Here is a 19,809-nt window from a genome sequence, read left to right on the forward strand (position 1 = left end):
TCTTATTACTTGATTGCTTACTAAATCAGGATAAAATTAATCAATTTTTCCCATTTTACCCCTACAATTAATGTTACTTTGGATGTTTAAACAAATTTTGAAGATCTAAAATTTCTTTTTCCAAGAGACTAATTAATATAAGCAAAGTGCAAAAATAGTAAAGGTGATCAATCTATTAATTAATGATTTTCGTAATAACTGTGTTAAATAGAAAATGTTTATCTAATATAAGACAAATCTCTTTGTTTAAAAAAAAATGATCTAGTTTGACTTAGCATGAAATTTAAGAAAATAAAAAAGACTTTTCAATCTTGTGATATTGTATTATTCTTATTTTAGTCCTTAAACATGCTACATGAAAAATTGAAATTAAAATGTCATTTAATCTTGTGGTCTTAAACATATCACATAAAAAGTTGAAATTAAAATGTTACAAAAAAAATCATTCTTTTTTAAACAAACTAAAATGAAAAATAAATGTTTTCTTTTTTAAACGAATGGAGTATTATTAATACAGTATAGGATGTTAGCAACGGAATAATGAGGCATGTAATCCTCCTAACTAATTTGGCCAAGGGTGAAGAAATCTCAGAACATATGGTGATTATCACTCCTGGCCCATCAAGCTTATAAGCAGTGAAGTCGGCTCCTCTTGACTCCACCAAATCCAAAGTACGTATACAATTGTTCACAGCAGATAGTCAAGAACTCGTGGACATCCTCCCCAATAGCTTCAGAAAATCTCGGAGGAGATAGTCTCAAGAAGGATGCCCAAAAGTAAAGTAGTACATAATTATCATGGCAATACGTGTTGTTGTTTCCTCCCTTAGTGTGACCATATTCATCGCCCATAGATATCATGGGAACACCCTGAAGAACCACAAATGGAAAATATTAATCATAAGAAGAAAACATATATCGAGTAGGAACAGCCATTTCAAAAAGAAGAAATGCATGAAATTATAGCCAAAAAAGGTAGGTTCTTAAATCGTAAAATTTAAGCTAATTGTTGAGTTATATTGTCCCACAGTTGGTGTAGCCATGTAGAAAGCCCTCCAGATGGGCACATAAAGGTCTAGGACTACTACACTTTTTTGTTAGATTCTCAGATCCTTTTTTATGGTATTAGAACCCCCAAACTTTACTAAACCCACCCCACACTCACAAACCCGGTGTCGAGTAATATAATGTCAAACATCAAGTATAGAATGGCGACAAAAGGGCAATATATTGTCTTGTTCCACTCGTCTTATGATTTTAGGTTGAATGATCAGATTCCATACAAATTAATGAGAAACGAGCAAAGGACCATCAAAAGGGGAGAACTGAACTTACTTGGGAAACCATAAGCTTGCAGAGGAAGAAGTTCCGCATTTGTCTTTTCCTCAATTTCTTCACAAAGATACTTGCAAACTCTCCTTCCTACAGAGAAGAAGTAACTTGTTATAACTGAAAACAAAAAAAGACAAAGTATCATGTTAAGGTACTGCACGGTTCTTGATATCCACATTTAAAACCTTTTAGATGCACCCAAAACAATGAATTCACCGCCCTCAACATTATCTAAATTTCCTCAGTATCACACTCTTAAGAAGATATCCATGCCGGAACATCTCGTACCAGAATTATATCAAATCACCTGAGGAAGTGTCATAGAATCCTCCTCATGTAGATATGGTATGTGATAAATTGTCAATATAAATAATAGAGCTACACCTAATACATGACAGTAAGAGCAGAAAACTTCAAACATTTGCCCTTTAATATCACTTCAAGTAAAACTTAGTCTCAGCAGGGAAGTATATCATTACTTGTCAAGAAAAAAAAGTCTCAGCAGGGAAGTTGAGTGGCATCTAACTATAATAGATCTAATCTGCAGAACTACTTCATTGGTTGAAGTAACTAATAGAAATTTTAACAAAGAAACAGCAACTAAAAAGCTATGAAATAATACTCAGTTCCATTTCATCGAATTAAGTACCCAGATTACTATTCTTGCTGCATTCACAGAAACACCACTCAGTCTATAATATATTATGCTAAAAGAAAATTAAGTAAAACTACCTTTTACTAATTTAAAGATGATGTCAGTGTTACACAAAAGAGAAAGAAACTGGTGCTATTTATTACAACACACAAGATAGTACATGCAGAGATCAGATATTAATGTAAGAAACAGAGAGATGACGTGAACTGCCACGAGAAAAATATTGGCAAAATCAATTGCAACATCTACACAATTATTACCCAGACTGAGCAGAAGGAAAACACAGATACCTCTAAATGCACTAACACATGGATGTGGATACTACCACGTTGGACATAATTCAGTCTCAATCTCAGAGCAACAGAAAGGAAAATATAACATTTGAACTATTAGAGCAATCTGCTTGTCGCAGTGTGAAATCAAGCATCAAGACAGCTTAAGTAAGTGAAAAGATCCAGAAGATATAGATTTGTGCACAGTGACTTACCTCACCACAATTCCAACTATTATTGTGATTTTCCCCGTCTTTGTTGTCCTCTCCATTTGCCAAATTGTGTTTATTGTTGTATGTCACTAAATCAGCCAAAGTAAAACCATCGTGGGCACACACGAAATTTATACTGTTCCATGGTTTTCTTCCTCCTTTCTAATTGAACACCAATAAACACAAAGGGTTCAATTATTAAGGAACTGAATCATCCCAACTGAATTTAGAAATCACTAGCTCCACAGCTATAATAAAAAAGAACACTAAAGTAGTATACCTGGTATAGATTTGGGCTTCCACAAAGACATTCAGCAAAAGCCCCAGAAAACCCATCAGTGCCTTTGATGAACTGCCGTACCATGTCACGGTACTGAAACAAAAGAGAGCTGGTTAGCATTTCCTTTTCTTTTCTATATATTTAAAAGAAAAAGTTAATTAGGAAAAGGCCAGGAGAGATGAAACATCAGAAAAGAAAGACCGCAGCCAATTTATACACAGAGAACAATATCCTAAATGACAGCAATCAGAAAACAATGTTCTTAACTGAATACTAACACCTAGGCTGCTATCGTATTTACGGTTAAATGCATTTCCAGCTGACTAACAAGGATCTACAGAGAAACCCCCACTTATATCAAACATGTACTTGAGCTAGATCATCCCACAGATAAAATAACAAGTCCAACTCGGTTAGGATAAATCTTAATGTGCTCCCTGAAATTTTTGGACGAGGTTTGGCTAGTGATGTTAGTCATGTTCTGACAGAGAATAAAGGGAAAGCAATATAAATTGAGGAAATTAAGAGCATTTTGGCGTTCACTGATTTCAAGGGACACATTTCAATTAATTACATGCCAAATTCCAGACGCTTAGTAATTTTCAAATAGAGTATTGAAGTACAGAATAAACACTGCAGTGGAAAGTGCAGTTCAGAGTCGATATGCTTCTCTGAACTTAAAGATTGTGTAAATTAGACATGTAGCTAGAACAGGGGATGCGAACTAAAGAGCTACACAGTTGAATGCCTGATATTACATTTAACAAGTCTGCAGCTCATGTTGTGAACCCGACGTGACTTGGTAAGGGCCTATGGGCTATTAGATACTTTTATTTGGGGATCCAGGCCCAATTAGTATCTCTATTAAAAAGGACTAGAAGTTAGAAGAAGGGGCATGGAAATTATGTGAAGCTTTGGCTTTCTGATCCTCTCATCTCCTTTCTATGGTCTAGTATCTCATCCCCTTCTAGTTACCTTCGTCTATGTTAAGCTATCCGTAATTAGTGTGTTATTACTTTGTTGTGCGTATTCTACCTTGTAACTTGTATTCAGTAATTAATATATATAAGAGTGCTTCTGTTGGAATTGAGTTTGTTACAGCTCATGAGCTGATAAGCTCAAAATAACACACAACACGGAATGGTCTTGGTAGTTGAGTATAAACTGTTTCTCTTTTTAGTCAAGTTTTATAAGTTAACTAAGTAGTTGCTTATAGGCCAGCCATCTCACTACCCTAACCACTTCTGCGACTGTGAGTTCTCCAGCAAAAAGCTGTAGGAGATTCTAATTGTCAGAAAATAAAGAAAAATATGCAAGCTCAATCGTTAAAAAAGTTGCATCAAATGACGGTTCCAGTATGTAATTAACTTGTTTCCACTTGCATTGATACCTATGTTCAGAGACCTGCGAAAAAAATCATACCTGAACATTCCTCCTTGCTAGTATCTAACTTGGCCTTTACATTGCTTAATTTTTCATTCAACAATTAAAGTATAAGATTTTATCAGCCTTCGTCTTGAAGTCTTATGCAATTATACTAGCTAGAAAGAATGGGAAAAATACTCTGTGATTTTGTGTTAGGAATTGCAAGAGGAATATCAATTATTTGATAGATTTGCCTCAGAAACCACTACATGCAGAAATTTCAAGGCATTGATGAATTCTGTAAGGATTTCAACCTGCTCAAGAAAAGTTTAGAACTGTTTTACATATACTACGCCAACTAATTCACATGAATGTCTAGGCTTCAAACATCCTTGTACAGTTATAAGATAGGTAGATATGACAGGATTCAGTGTCATAGCTACCTTGGCAATATAATACATGCATCTGATCTTCATAGGAACTTTCAGAGTTCGATTTCAATCAGTTAGTTTAACCAGGCAAAATATTATTTTCTATAGAGGTGAAATTATATAACACTTCAAACAAGCACACCAAAAAGTAGAATACAATTATTACTTTTGACAAGTACAAAATTTTGTGAAGACACTTGGTTAACTTTTGACGAAATACAAAACCAGATAAGGGTGGGAATTACAAGGGCAGTTATTCCTCATAGTCAAGGGTCTATTGGAAATAACCTCTCTACCGTACAAATTAAAGGTAGTAAGGTTTGCATACACCCACCCTCCATGGACCCCACTTGTGAGACTACAGTGGGTATGATGTTGTTGTACAGATAAGGGTATGCAGGAGTTACTAAGAAAAAGTGGATGGCAATTGTAATAGCTGCAACAGATGGAATGATAAGAAGCGCAGAGGGTGGGGAATTACAACAGCTGTGATCTCCTAAAGTTACATAGACAAGATGAAGAGAGAAAAATCATAACATCTACTGCCTTGCCTAGGGCAATCTGCAAGCAATGTCCATTTAGACATTCCCCCCCCCCCCCCCCTCCCAAGGTCTGACAATTGTTGCAGCACACTGTTGGAATTATTTCATCTGCAACATCTTATAGACAAAATAATATTGAGGTCGCAAGGAATTTCACCAGAAAGCAATCACATGACTTCCTAAGATTTTCCAGCAAAAATACAACATGAGGTTCTAAATTGTTTCTTTCTTCCTAGCTGTTAGATTTTGCAGCCAAACTCTAACATGAGACGTGGGGTTTGAACTAAATTGGTTCTTTATTCCTAGCCTTGCCCAAACGATTTGCAAATTTGAATACAGAATATAATAGATATTGACTCTTAAAATCACGCCAACTCTGCCATTCAATAACAAAAAGAATAGACTGTAATTTCTATATAATAAGAGTGGAAATTAGCCTTGGAGAACAGCTCCTTTATGGTGATGTTTGGAATTTTGTAACTTCTTATTTTACAGTACCACCTTGGTACTTGCTTTAATAAAATTTACTTACCTTAATTTAAAAAAATAATGAAAAATAAATGAGTTAATAGAAAAATGTTACTCACCTTAATAGAAAAAGAGGGAAAATTAAATGAGTTAATAGAAAAATGTATCTGATTTAAGTAATACTTAACAACACCACAAAATATCAGATGTCTTCAACTCGCATGCAAAGAAACAAAGTAATTTCCATTGTTACTTATTCTTTAGACTTTAGAGTATGTCAAATTATTTCCAAACTAGTAGGGGCTATCCTCTATATCCATTTCGCTCTATTCAAGTCCAATCCACTCTAAACCTACCTACAGAGAGTATAAAATACTTTTCCTCTTCTGTGGATCTTCTGGACTTCAAGAAGATCAGAGTGAAGCTCATAATCACAGAGCAAGAGCAAGAATCTTACTCTCAAGCTATGTTGCTCGGACTCTTGAAAAATGTCGACGGGAGTGTGTTGAATCCTCCAAAAATAGTGTATTTTTGAAGGATCCGACACGTGTGGCAACATTTTTGGAGAGTCAAAGCAACTTAGCTCTCAAGAGTTATTATTCCTGCACCTCTTTCTGCATAAGAGACTCCACGAAATTAGATGGTATCATTATGAAGTTCCGGCTTATGAGACAGGAATCCACGAAGAAACAGCTGAACTCTACTTAGTATGCATGAAACCTATAGTAAACAAATGAGATGACCTCTAATAATTAGTTTATCTTTCCAGTTGTCTGTGTTCTCATATCCCTAAACGCAAACAGCCTGAAATGAAGATAGTCACCAAAAATGTCTCCAAACTGACCTTTCCATTCCACTCCGACCAGATACCCCAGTGCGGAAACATGCCAACTTGGTAAAGGCCTCCACAATCCCATGCTTCATCTATAAGCTGTTATAAAGAGGAAAGTTTAGGCGTCTTATCACCCAAAGAAAAGGAACATGGCAAAACTCAGGTGCCACCACAGTTGCAAAAGTAAGAGATACAAGTCCTTCTCCTAAGGGAAAAGGAGAATAAAAGTTACTTCCTCAGAGGAACACACAAATAAAGTTAAACACCTTTACTCCACGAAGTATTGGATCATTGCTGATCATATCAATCAATGGTGGGCTTGTGAGAGGAGTGCCTGTGGTGGTCACGTCACCGTCAATTGAATTTCCATAGACATTTACAGCATTCCACAAGCTGAAAAGCCAAGGAGAAAAAGCTTACTTTTCAACAACATTCGGAAAAAATTATGAGGCTATGCATAAGTACCTGCTACTTCTTGTAAGGATAGAAGCAAGATCAAAGCGGAAGCCATCTACGTGCATTTCGGTAAACCCAATATCTGTCAAGAGATCAAAGTAGACCTTTTCTATTATTATCAATATAAGACATGTCATGGTTAGAGCACCAAATTTGTAACTCATATACAGGATATAGACTTTATAGGGAACTCCATGCATTAAAACCACAGAAATTTGAGCCTTCAAAATAGCAGAGAAGTTCATCTAGAAAATCCCACTTAGACAACAAAATTAGACTGAAGATTAGATGCAGACACAAGATTAAACAATTGATACATACTGAAGAAGTAACAACAATATTCTTTAGTTAACTTGTGAAAAGCTTAAGGAAACCTCAGCAATAAATGCTTTAAAAGTTGATGTTTTCTTTAAACAAAAAGCAGAAAACATACGCACCGAAACCAACTTAATTATTTTCTTATGTAGCTTCATTTCCTTCATAGACATGAAATGCTCTATCCTTCAAATTTCAGTAAACTGATACAAATTGCAACAGAATACTGGTTAAATCCAATGAATTGCAAAAGAATATTATTCAATCAAGATGTGAATTACCATTGTCTGGTCAAGAAAATGAGTCGTAGACATTATAACAGCAGTGGGTAAAATGTGTTTGTGTTCCATTTTCATTAAAATACAATATTTGCTAAAGAGAAAAAAAGTTAAATTAAAATAGTAAAAGATGAGCAATTTCCTGGGAGGATGTAAAACCTAGTGAGCCAGAGGGTACACGAAGGGAAGGTCAGTATACATGATCTTTAGTAAAATGCTTCATACTACTCCTTGTTATGGTATAAACTGAATTGTATAGTCATCTAATCTAGGAACTTAGCTTGATAAAGATAGGTCATTTTAATTTTGTTTTTGGATAAACCGTGATATGTCGGGTCAGCTTGCGTGCATCTTGACTAATTCTATGGGGTATCTTCTACCTCCCACCATCACAGGTACCGGGTAACTCTATCACCAAGATTTGGACAGAGGGGAAGAAATCACTTAGTGTTCTTGCATCCGCTGGGATTTGATCTTGAGACCTCATGGTTCTCAATCCAATTTATTGATCACCAGACACACCCTTGGGTGCTAGATCATTTAATTTATTTAGAGTAATTTTTAATACAACCCTTTATGTGCAGGACTGATTAGCTTCCTCAAGACAAGACTGAAGAAATATATGATTATCGGGGGCAGTTCCAGTTGAGAGGAGGATCTGTGTGGTGTCACATCTCATCTAAAAGTTTAGGATGTTGGCTATGGAACATTTTTATTTGTTTATTTACTGGTCTTAACAGAACTGCTCCATGATTATTTTACCATGAGATCTTTCTGAGGTATGGCTAAGCAGGATATGATTGTCACAGACCAACAACAACTAGGAAATATACTGACATTCACCACATGACATTTTGAATCCAACTCACCTCAAGCAATCCACTATAAATTGACGTACAATGGGATTATTACAGTTGTAACGACTTTGGAATAAGTATAGCGAGAAAATATTCATGAACTCAGTATTTTGTGAGTTTTATTCTTTATAGAAAAGCACCAACCAGAAAGAAGCCAGTATCAGCAAATTTCAAGCACCCATGAGTATTCTGGTATGACTTTTGTGAGAAGCCATAATATATTATGTTCAAATTTATTCATTGGGCAGCAGTTTATGACACTAACCAAAATCTCTCCATTTTAGTGCTTCACCAGGGAAATATGATTGAAAGGGCATGGCTCATTGCTGATGAGTATGTTTCTGCTCGTTTGCACCACATTTACCGTCACCAAAGTGCTTACAGACATAAAAAATTAAGCCTTACAACTTAACAATTTCATCTGTTATGATTTTGATGAAGTGTGTGATATAGACAACATAATAAGCTTAAGGTGGAGAATTCCACACTGCAGGGTTTAATTATTATTTTTTTGTTTTTAAGTAAAGCAATTGCAGGGTTTAATTATCTTAGAATAGAAAAAAGGATATTTTTATGATTCGGCGAATCAATTTGTAACAGTGGAGCAACTTCACAATGATAAATTCTGAAGAGAAAGCAAATGAATCCATATAAGGAACTTCAACTTAGACTCTGGACTTTAATTTAAGAGTCAGAAAACTAAAAAGTGCATGGATTAGCGACAAACTTAGGAGCTAGCATATAAAACACAATGTTGTCAATGCCTCTAAATGATAGTATGGGACCATTTTCATTTCCTTCAGCAGTGTGATTGAAAACAACATCCATGATAACCTGCCAATGAACAATCAGAAGAGATTACACCAAAATTTGGAGAACAAACTCGCAGTTTTCTCCGGTAATCAGTCACCTTGATTTCACGTTTATGTGCTTCCTTGACAAGATACTTAAATTCGTTTATTGCACCGAGGCCGCAATTACTTAGACCAGCAGATCCCATTGGAGAAAAGAAATTGACAGTAGAATAGCCCCAGAAGTTAAACCTAGAAAGATAAATATCCCATAAGATTAAAATTGATCACAAAGCCAATATTGCCTATTTTCATGCAGTTGTTAATATCTTCAAGCAAATACTGTCAAGGGCATATACCACTAACCAAAGAGATATAATTAGCATTATGTATCTGTTAAATTAGGTCTTGGGCCTAACTCACACCTCAAAAGTTAGCTCAAAGGGAGGAGGATTGTCCAAGCCTTATAAGGAGTCCAGTGGGACTTTTGTTATTTTAACACCCACCTCACGCTCAAGTGCTTAGCATCTGGTGCATGGGCAATTTTTTATTTTTGGGGGCCCCAACATTGGGTGAGATGGATCCTGCCTTGATACCATGTTAAATTAGGTGTTGGGACTCACACCCCAAAAGCTAGCTCAAAGGGAGGAGGATTGTCTAAGCCTTATAAGGAGTCCACCCATCTCATTAACCACCAATGTGGGACTTTTGTTATTCTTTAACAGTATCTATTATCAAGTCATCTACAAGCAGCTTTGACACAATGAATACGTTTGGATGTCAATTATGCTGTGTTCAGTAGTATTGACTAATTAAGCCTAAAATATCTTTAAATGTAAGTGACTGAAAGTTATCACCATAAGAGCTTAGCATCACTTTCACACTTAATCCCATGCAGAAAAATCAGGTTCAAATCTCAGATATGGGATCAATGAAAAAGTGACATCCAAATCAACTGTCTACAATCCCTGCATGCAAGATCATTCTGGCGATCATTGCACATTATTCTTAAGAGGACTCTTTCGAAAGTATGCTTTCTACTCTTCTTGTAGAATCTCTCTTCAATTTGTCCCATTTGACTTTTACCTTTCTAAGCCATCTAGCAATATTTGGATGTGAAGAGATTCTTAATCAGTCTTTTATGAGCTAGACTTGTCACATTAACTAAATCCAGCTATAACATTATGTCAATAAATGGGATTTGGAACAGCATCAATTAGTTTAATTTCAGAACTGTCATACCACCCGCCCCACCTCCAAAGAAAAAAGAAATAAAAGAACCCCCTCCCGCGATCAAAATAGGGAACATCAGTTAGTTACATTAGGGGTAAGGTCTGTGTACACCCCACCCTCCTCATACCCCACTTGTGTTAATATACTGGGTAAGTTGTTGTAGTACCCAAAGAAGTAGGAAAAAATAATCACCTCCCAACACTACTGTCTACTGATTCAGCCTCACTTATGTATTAAATTAACATTCATTCAACTTATGATTACCTGGACTGGTTTTTCCACAAAGCAATCAAACTAGTGGCGAAACATAGTCCACACAACAGCAGGATTCTGCATTCATCACTTGAATCAATCATTGAAGTGGGATATAATCTAAGGTCCTCCCCATTCTAATTCAGTTGGAATATTTCTAGGTAGCTGAGCAGGAGGTTATTTTCTGAACCTAAGAGTATTCTGATTTCTTTGGACAAGGACAAAGTAACTTTGCTGACAGAAAAGGTTAAACATGCAAAGCTAGACGTACAGGTAAAATGTAACAATCTTCTTCCAAGATTTTGTGAATTTAAAGGATCTCTCAAGCATGACATAAGCTAATCAGAATACCATGTTTAGAACTGAAATGCAAGTAATTCATCTAAGTGAGAGTTATGAACCTGAAATTCAAATTCTTAATCATTTACATTTCATATATCAAATGTGTGATAACATACTGTGTGGTCTTACAAGTTCAACTTCTATAATGTTCCTAGACAAATAAGTTCAAAGCATGAAAGTCATTCTTTGCGAAGTGAAGATGGGATTTACTTGTAGTCGCCCAATACAGAGTTATAACTATAGTACTCCAGCTCATTGAACTAGTGACAGGGCATTAGCTCTGTACAGTTGACACCAAGTTCCTGCAGAACATGGAATTATCTTAAGATGCACAACAAATATAAATTATTCTATATCACATATACGAAAGCTGCTGAAGTTTCAAAATCTAATGAAGTGAAATTTGACAATCATGGAATAAACCTTTATGGTCAAATTAATCTGAAATGTATGAACTTAATGAAAGGCCACTATCAAATTCAACGAGGTAGAAATATAAAAATAGGGCTGTTTCAAGACTACTAAATTTTCATTCATATACATTTTCTGTTAGAAAACCTTTATACTTTCACTTATATTTTTACACAGATAATCTACCAGCAAGCAATAAAAACTTCTGTGCTATCCAGTTATTATCAACTTAAATTAAGGCAAACTCTAACATAGCCACCAGATAACCAATTATCCAACTTATCAGAGTCAGATTCTGACATTTCCTATAATGAACTCCGAAATTCAAGAAAGAATGTATTGGAAAGTATTAGAGCTTGCACAGTTTCATGCTTTCCCTACCAGACCTTCGACTTTGACCCTTTTCACTTTTGACAACACCCCATGGTACTACTTTATTTTGTTGAGTTTATTAATATAGCACCCAAAATGAAGCAGCAATCTGAGATACTCATTGTTTAGTCTACTTTTTTAGGCATAAAACATAAATATGCCCTTTGACTTGGCCTCATTTCACATATATGTCCTCCAAACTTTGGATGTGCACAAATAGACACTTAAACTTGTGTAAAGTTGAATAAGTAGACACACGAGTCCTATGTGGCATAATACACATAGAATACCACGTAGGACGTAAATTGTCATGTAGGATGTCAAGTACGTGTGTGCCTATTTGTTTAAGTTTATACAAGTTTAAGTGTCGTCTACTTGTGCACACCCAAAATTGAAGGACATAAATATAAAATGAGGCGAAGTTAAAGGGCGTATTTATGTATTATTGTTTTAGCCTTTTCTTTTTTTGATAAAGCATTTTGGCCTAGTTAATCAATCTAGGAGATCTCCAGCCATAAACAGATTTGTTTTCTTAAATGCCACGAATAATTTTGCACTTCTAAAATAGTTGGATATCTTTCATAATTTTCAGACTTTCAGAAGTATTATTTACATGCTTACATTTATCCGATGCAACCCAACTAGGCAAAGTTTTATGGCCTTGGGGAAATTAAGATGTTCGATTTCAATTCCTTGTCTCTTTTAACAGTTACAGGTGTCACTTCTATCTAGTACTTGCCCCTTTTCATCATCCCCAAATAGGTCATAAATCTTCTAGCCTTACCCCCTAAGTGAAGATTCCTTCCCTAGGGTATGCTTTCCTAATTTTTGCTATATCTGCTTGCACTTCAGTTTTAATTTTTTATTGTTATGGATGGGCCTAAATAGATAAATAAAGTGTCTCCTCTCACAACTATAATTCTCGGGTATTCATTTACACAGATGAAAAAATTGGGCCAATTGTCCATCATTTAACTATTGAAAAAAGCCAAAAACCCTAGCAAGACAATATATGAATGTAGACCCTTACTAAGATAAAAGAGGAAAAACATCCACATAGACGTCTTCAAATTTCAGTGTATCCAAAAGTTGTTCTTGATCTAACAATATCAGTTAAGCTAGAACTTACTACTGAAAAAATCAATCATATGCTAAGCTTTCAGATTATAACATATAATATTATAACAACCAAGCGTTCACCTTCAAGTGATCAAGTTTCTCCACAACACCAAGGTAAGTACCAGGATATTTTGTTTCACTCGACTCATGATTTGTAAATCCACGAACATGCGTTTCATAGATTACAAGATCTCTGTGGAAACTTCAGTGGTAGATCTCCTTCCCAATCAAACTGAAAATAACAAAGATCAAACAGTAAAACATACATGTTGAACAAACAAAACCATATATCCCTATAGCTCATCTAAGTTATTGGCAGTAATGATGCCACAGAGTATTTTTCTATAGGGAAGGCAAGCACGAAGATGCTTTTTGGTGATGTGGACATTTCAACATTTTATGACCAATTCCAGAGTTTGCTGGGGAAAAGTAAACTGAACATAATAATAGAAAGCACCAGATCATACATTTGACTATGTTGAACACTAAGAGACTTAGTTACCTGATCAGAAGCAGAAGGTACCATGCCAGCCAATTGCACCTCTTCGAGACCTTTCTTTGTTCATCCTATCAGAATCTAGTGTGTTCATCAAGATTACAGTCAGCTAAATTTGGTTAGTCCATGGTCTTAGGTTCAAATCCTTCAAGATGGCTCAAATGGTTCGGCTTTGGACTTCCATAATAGAGGGTCTCAAGTTCCAAACCCCTTATTGGTTTTCAAGCTCGAGCTCGTTCATGGGACTTGCCTAGTACTATTTACCCCTCGACTCGAGTAACACATATTAAAACTAAATTTAAAATATGAGAAGAGATAGATGAACTCACCGAGTCTCGCAAGATGAAGAACAACCAGAATTGCAAAATCTTCTACAAAGAGAACAGACCAATGGCTGCCACAATTTTGTTTGCAGAGTTTTCTGATCCGAGTAATATGAGTAAATTCGTTATGCTATGCCTAGACCATGCCAATTCTCTATACGAATGTCTTTTCAATTCGTGAAAATATTGTGACTTTAGTTTTTTGATATTGGTAAAAGTTGTATTCCTCAGCATTCAGGGCTATGCTGGCCATCTCCAAAATTTACAAAAGAGTCATGGATAGTTACAAGGAACCTAAGGAAGAAATCTGGGAGAAGGCTGTTAATATTGATGAACTTTGCGGTCCTGGTGAAGCTTGGTGGGGTGTGAGAGGGCAAATGCGGGATGATTTTAACCACAGCAATAAGGCCATTTCTTATGCAGAACATTTTAAAAATAGTAGGTTTGTAGAGTCAGTTTTAGATGTTTACTGGGAGCTTCCACCTGTGGCTGGTCCTTCATTAACTCACCAGTTGAGATACGATCCTGCTCGTGTATCAAGTCCTATTGTTGAAGATGGCAGGTATGGCTTGTTTCGGAGGCTTGGCTTATCTGGACTGGAGACATCTGTGATCAATGGTTACACTCAAATGGTCTATCTTCAGGTGTCAAAAGAATGAGATTTTGGTTGCCACTGCATATAAGTTGTAGTTTTGTATTAGCGATCTTTGTGTTTACTGTTCTTTTAGTTCTTTCTGGTGTAACTCTTGAGAGGCGGTCTCTGAGCTGCAACAGATTTTACTCCCACAATCTTTCAGATGTCCATTTATCCCCTGGTCATTCTGATGTTTGTGCAGAGCAACAGAAGTCTGATGAGTGAAATTTTATCCCATCTGTATAATGTGCTAGTTAATTATATGCTAGAAATAGCTTATGCGAAACAACTCTCCTTGTGCTCGCTATTTATCTTAGCCTTTATCACCAATATGTTAGAATGGTTAAGAAGAGAACTATATGTCGTGATCTGACACCCACTCCTGATGTTTCCCTAGCCTTCTGTCCCCCACTTGAACATCTACTCAACTGAACTGAGGTTGAGAAACGAGAAGTAGCTGAGGTTGAGCAGTCCAGAAGCTTCTCTAAATGGATTTCATTTTGAATAGTTTAGTATTTGTTACTAGATAAGCAATGGGTGCATATTTCAAGCCTAAGCCCAGTCCTTTTTTTCTTTAACTGGGCACTCAGAAAACATGAGCATGGAGAGCTCAGAATTTGGAATCTCATTCCATTCCATCCTGCTTGCTGTGAATTCTTGAATCCAAAGGAAAAGATTGACTGAAATGTGGGAAGGATTTGTACTTCTCCAGTCCAATAGGGATTATAAGCTATGTTGCTCGGACTCCCAAAAATGTCACCACACCCATGTCGGATCCTAAAAATGCATTATTTTTAAAGATCCGACACACATCCCGCAATATTTCGTCTCTATTTTCTGTTACTGAGCAAGAAGGGAGATATTCCCTTCATAACATAACAACCTTGTCACCTTTTCTTTCTTCTAAAATGGTGGCATCCGAGGCAGCTTGTGCACACCTTCGACTAATTTTATGAGGTACCTACTATCTCTCACCAACACAGAATAATAGTAGGACACTCATAGACAGGACTAACAGAAAGGATAACATTCAAACACTCAAAGAGAGGAGAGGCAAATAACAGAAATAACTCAAATAGAAGAGCTCAGTTTTTGAGTGAAAATGCTCTTTTGAATAAAAAGATACATAGTACAAGTACCAAGTCACTCTGTCTAGTAAGGCTTGGCCTAATGGAAAGAAATCATCAGGTGTTCTTGCCCCCGCTAAAAAAATTCTAACCTCAATATAACCTTTTAATAATCCATCAAAATTTACCCACTTAAGGCAAAAGCCTTAAATGGTAACTATAAATCTATAATCAATCAATCAAAATCTGAGAATAAATTAGGATATAACAAAATGTTACTCTACTATCTTCACTTTTCTTCTCTTTCCAAGAATGAACTATATTCCGATGCAATTGTATGGGGAGTTACCTTAGCGAGGACGATATGCTGATGTTAATGGAAGAACTTTGTAAGATTGTCCGATGAAATTGCTGAAAGATCACCTCCATAATGCCTAATTCTTCATCTAGTTTATTTGGTCATGCAAAATAGTACAGTGATGCGATGCATATGAAGAGGTCCGTAAGAAGAAGACCCACAGCATCGAAGACGAACTTTGGAGCAAATAAACCCCACACCATCAAGTGTCACCTTTGAATCGTAACACATATAATTGTAAGTGTCATAAATATAGCCATAGTAAGTCCGTACATCAAATAGACCTGGCATAACTGGAGAAAAAACAGTGGTTTCCTTTTCTCAGCCTGGACTTCTGGATGTCGTCGGCAAGCAACAATAAGTGGAAGTCCCATTACTGGAAAATGTGGGAGAAACCAAATGTATCTATGGTAAGCAGGGCAGCTTGACGAATAAGGTTGAATTCATCAAATCCAACGAATGCTGAAGCATAGCGGAGGCCATCAAAGGCACACCAATGTCCAGTGCAGAAAAACAGACACACAGCTAAAAGACTCCATTTTGCCACCGGAGAAGAATATGAAGTTGAACTGTCGTAATAGTCATTCTTTGCTCGCTCCAACGTCATCAACCTAATTACACACCACCCTTGAATTACTGCTGCTAGAGCAACTAGAGGACCTTGTTTCCCGGATAAAATGATTATTGTCGAACTCCATGCTGATAACATGGCAGTTGCTTAAACAATTGTATCTTCCTCCCAACCTGAAGTCTTCTCTTTACCAAAAAGTTGAGATATTGCTAATAAAAATAATTGCAGAAGACCAATAACATAGATGATCCGAGGAATCCAATATGCTTTTATATCCGCAATAATTGTGCTTGAGCTGAATAAGTTACCATCTAAAGCCCAAGCAAGAGCTACAAGAGAAGAAGCAAATATGGTTCCAATGGCAACTAACTTGAATATCCCCCGACAAGAACTGTGTCTGATGCTCTTGTAATAAAATATATAAGCTAAAATGACAAGAGCTAAAAAGGGTAATATATCAGCAACATATCCATATCACTAATTCTGGTAGCTTGGTCGTTAGCTCGCAATGAAATAAGGTTTGTGACCTTTCCAGTCTTGAAACCATCTTCCAAAGCCTCTCCACCTTGACATCTCAACAATTTTTTTCCTATCATGCACAATATTCTTTAATAGTACTTAGGATTTTGAGTTCGAATAAATATTTCGGTGATTTCACGTTCAAACATAGGAGATTGAACTCTTGCAGCCTTTTTTCTCCAACGAAGAGCGTACTCTCGATAGTTTTCTATAGACATATGTTTGATATTCTCTAAATAGTAGCAATCAGGGGAAACTTCTATGTTATGTCCAAATCTTTCAATGAAATTCTTTGCGAGTGCATTCCAACTCATCCATTGTTTTAATTCTTGTGATGTAAACCACTCTAGAGTTTCTCCATTTAGACTTCAACTGAAGAGGCGCATTAATAATGCTTCATTTTTCCAACTCCCACGAGTTGATCACAATAAACTTTAAGATGTGCAAGAGGATTTCCAGTTCCATTAAAAGTGACAAACTTTGGAACTTTGAACCCTTCCGGAAGGTCCAAATCCGAATGCATGCATAAATTTTCGTAGTTCAACCCCACAACATCTGAAGATTAGTAAAGTTCTTTATAACTTTTGCAATTTCTTCTTTCATGATCTGCTTAGTCATTTACTCTTTGGCCCTCCACCCCTTTTCATTCTCTTCTTAGTGGTCAAGTTCAAAATAGGTAGTATAGTGAAGGGGTGGTTTAGTGTATACTGGAATATTAAAAGTGACTTTTTGAGGTAAGGGTTGAACGTTAGATGGGTTTTGAGTGCCTTGAGCGGGGGTCTGGTACATGAAAGGGGATGTTTGAGGATTGTTGACATTTAGGCTTTGAAAATGAGGGAATGTTTGAAAGTTGTTAGCATTTAGGCTTCGACATGAAGGGAAGGTTTGAGGGTTGGGATTCAGACTTTGAAGAGCAAGCGGTGCTTGGTATGAAGTACTAGTGTGATGAAGATTCGAGGTAGTTAAGTCGACAGTGGAAGGATTTTGAGCAGGGTTGGAGGGTGGGTTACTCAGGAAATGTTTCGAGTTTGAATTCAGAGGAGGAAATTGAGTGGAAGTCTTCCATCGCCTGGAGTGTTGACATCGATAGTTGGAATTGGCCTATCTTTCTTTTTCTAGAGCTCAACCCTCATTTAGGCAATTTGTTGCATCAACTGTGCAATTAATTCATTTTGTTCAACGACAGAGGGCTGAACTATAATAACTTCAGTCATGCTAGTATTCTCACTATTTTGGGTCATTTTTCTTTTTCCTTTCAACAAATTTCTAGTGGGAAAGGAATCTTTGACAACTTTGAATGTTCAACAAATTTCTCAACACAAATCAGTTTTAAGTACCTGATAAAGAAAAATAACTCAAAAGACAAATGTGTTAGTTTGTGTAGGTAATAGGTAATACAAGATATCACACACAGAGTAGTAATCACACAAGAGTCGCTTCATTCGAAGATAAATTAGCCCACATATATAAGAGATGACTAAATAGACAGAAATTTGTCTATTTGATTTTGGAATTAGTGAATAATAGGAAGGTTGACTTGTGTGAAGCCAAAATCCTTTTATACTTCTGACTTTCGATTAAGATAAAATTCAAATCTCCTTTTAAAAGTTGGAAAAATACAACTTCTCAAAAATGGGGACCGAACCTTGAACGGTTGCCTACGTATCTCATGAAGGAGAATTCAAATTCTACGTAGTAGGACTAGCTTGAATCTCTATTTGATGAAGAATCGACCTTTTTTCTGAGATGAGAAAGTAAGAATTTGAAAGTGAAGTCCGAATTTTGTTGGGAAGCTAAAGACTTGAAGAGTATTTGGACGTACTTTTCATAGTGACTTAATATTTGTGCTTAATGGGTTCTAGAAAATTTCCAAAAGAGTAGGCTACAATATCTTCAAACAAAGCAACACATTCACATAAGTAGTTATAATACATAAACAGTTATTGCGTGTTCTAAACAAATATGTGACCCTTTTATGCCAAAGGTAGGCCTAACGATTTGTAGGATGTATAACGTCGTTTGAAACATGCAATTGCCCCAAAACCCAAATTTATACAAGCCTTATGAATAAAATTAAATGGGGATACATAACAGGGAAAACAGTTACAAGTCCCACGCAGGGGTACGATCCTAAAATATACCTCCATGGAAGGTCTTTCTTCTTTCTTGTTTTCTTGTCATCTTCGGATGTCCATCCCTTTCAGATAGTAGCTTGTGAAAATCCTCCTTCGACTGGAAAAGGCTATTAAAATCTACTCCCAATCCCGAGGGACAATGACTTTTCAAATAGTGTATACATCCTTCAAATTTAACACATAAGTATGAACGTCCATTTAGGTCGTGGGCCATTTTAGACTCAAGGTGGTCTTTCTAATGGGACCAACACGCAGTGGGTGTTGGGTCATCTTAGTTCCAATGCGCTATATTGAGGGATTTGGTTTCTCTCTACGCTAGTTGACTACGAGTGGCTTTTGAAAGAACGGAAACCCAAGCGAATGACTTAGGTTGGAACTCACGACAACCATTGGTTGCATGACAAACCAATTAATTGTCGTTCACTCTGGAAAAGGGTCAAGTATAAAAAAAGACCAGCTGCGGTTTCGCAAAAAACGCTCTTTAATATACTATATTTGGTCGTGGTGACGGAAGACGCCATGAATGCAATATGACAATTTATAGCAATTTAAACAAGTAAAACATAGATAAACAATTAAACAATTATCAATAAATAGTCAACTAGTCAAATTATTATGGTTAGAACTTAATTAAGTCACCATCGGAGTCGCCATTTTTGTTTTACGTTTAAAAAGAGAAATATTGACTTATTTTATAAATAATCAATTTAACTCAAATTTTATAAGAAAAACCTTTTTTTTATAAAAGGAGATTCGCCATTTAATTTTTGAAAGAAATTAAGAAAACTTTTTTTTTTTTTATCAAAAAGTTTTAAAGAGACAAAATCAATTGAAGAATAAAAAAAGGGTTCGGGGTTCAATTTGGAGACACATTCTATTTTATCCTGCTTG

The 19,809-nt window shown here is 36.1% G+C and overlaps 2 protein-coding genes and 1 pseudogene across 4 annotated transcripts in view; 1 reads left to right on the forward strand and 2 right to left on the reverse strand.

The window, feature by feature from the left end:
- The window catches only part of LOC125839081 (actin-depolymerizing factor 10-like), an 858,671-nt gene that overhangs the window by 745,383 nt on the left and 93,479 nt on the right, over positions 1-19,809 (reverse strand). The gene's annotated exons all lie outside the window — the stretch shown is intronic.
- The window catches only part of LOC125839078 (peroxisomal membrane protein 11C-like), a 485,045-nt gene that overhangs the window by 306,335 nt on the left and 158,901 nt on the right, over positions 1-19,809 (forward strand). The gene's annotated exons all lie outside the window — the stretch shown is intronic.
- Positions 628-13,596, reverse strand: LOC125839045 (isoamylase 1, chloroplastic-like; annotated as a pseudogene).

This window comes from Solanum verrucosum, unplaced genomic scaffold, assembly GCF_900185275.1.
Source record: "Solanum verrucosum unplaced genomic scaffold, falcon-dt-bn FXZP01000163.1, whole genome shotgun sequence".
Lineage (NCBI taxonomy): Eukaryota > Viridiplantae > Streptophyta > Magnoliopsida > Solanales > Solanaceae > Solanum > Solanum verrucosum.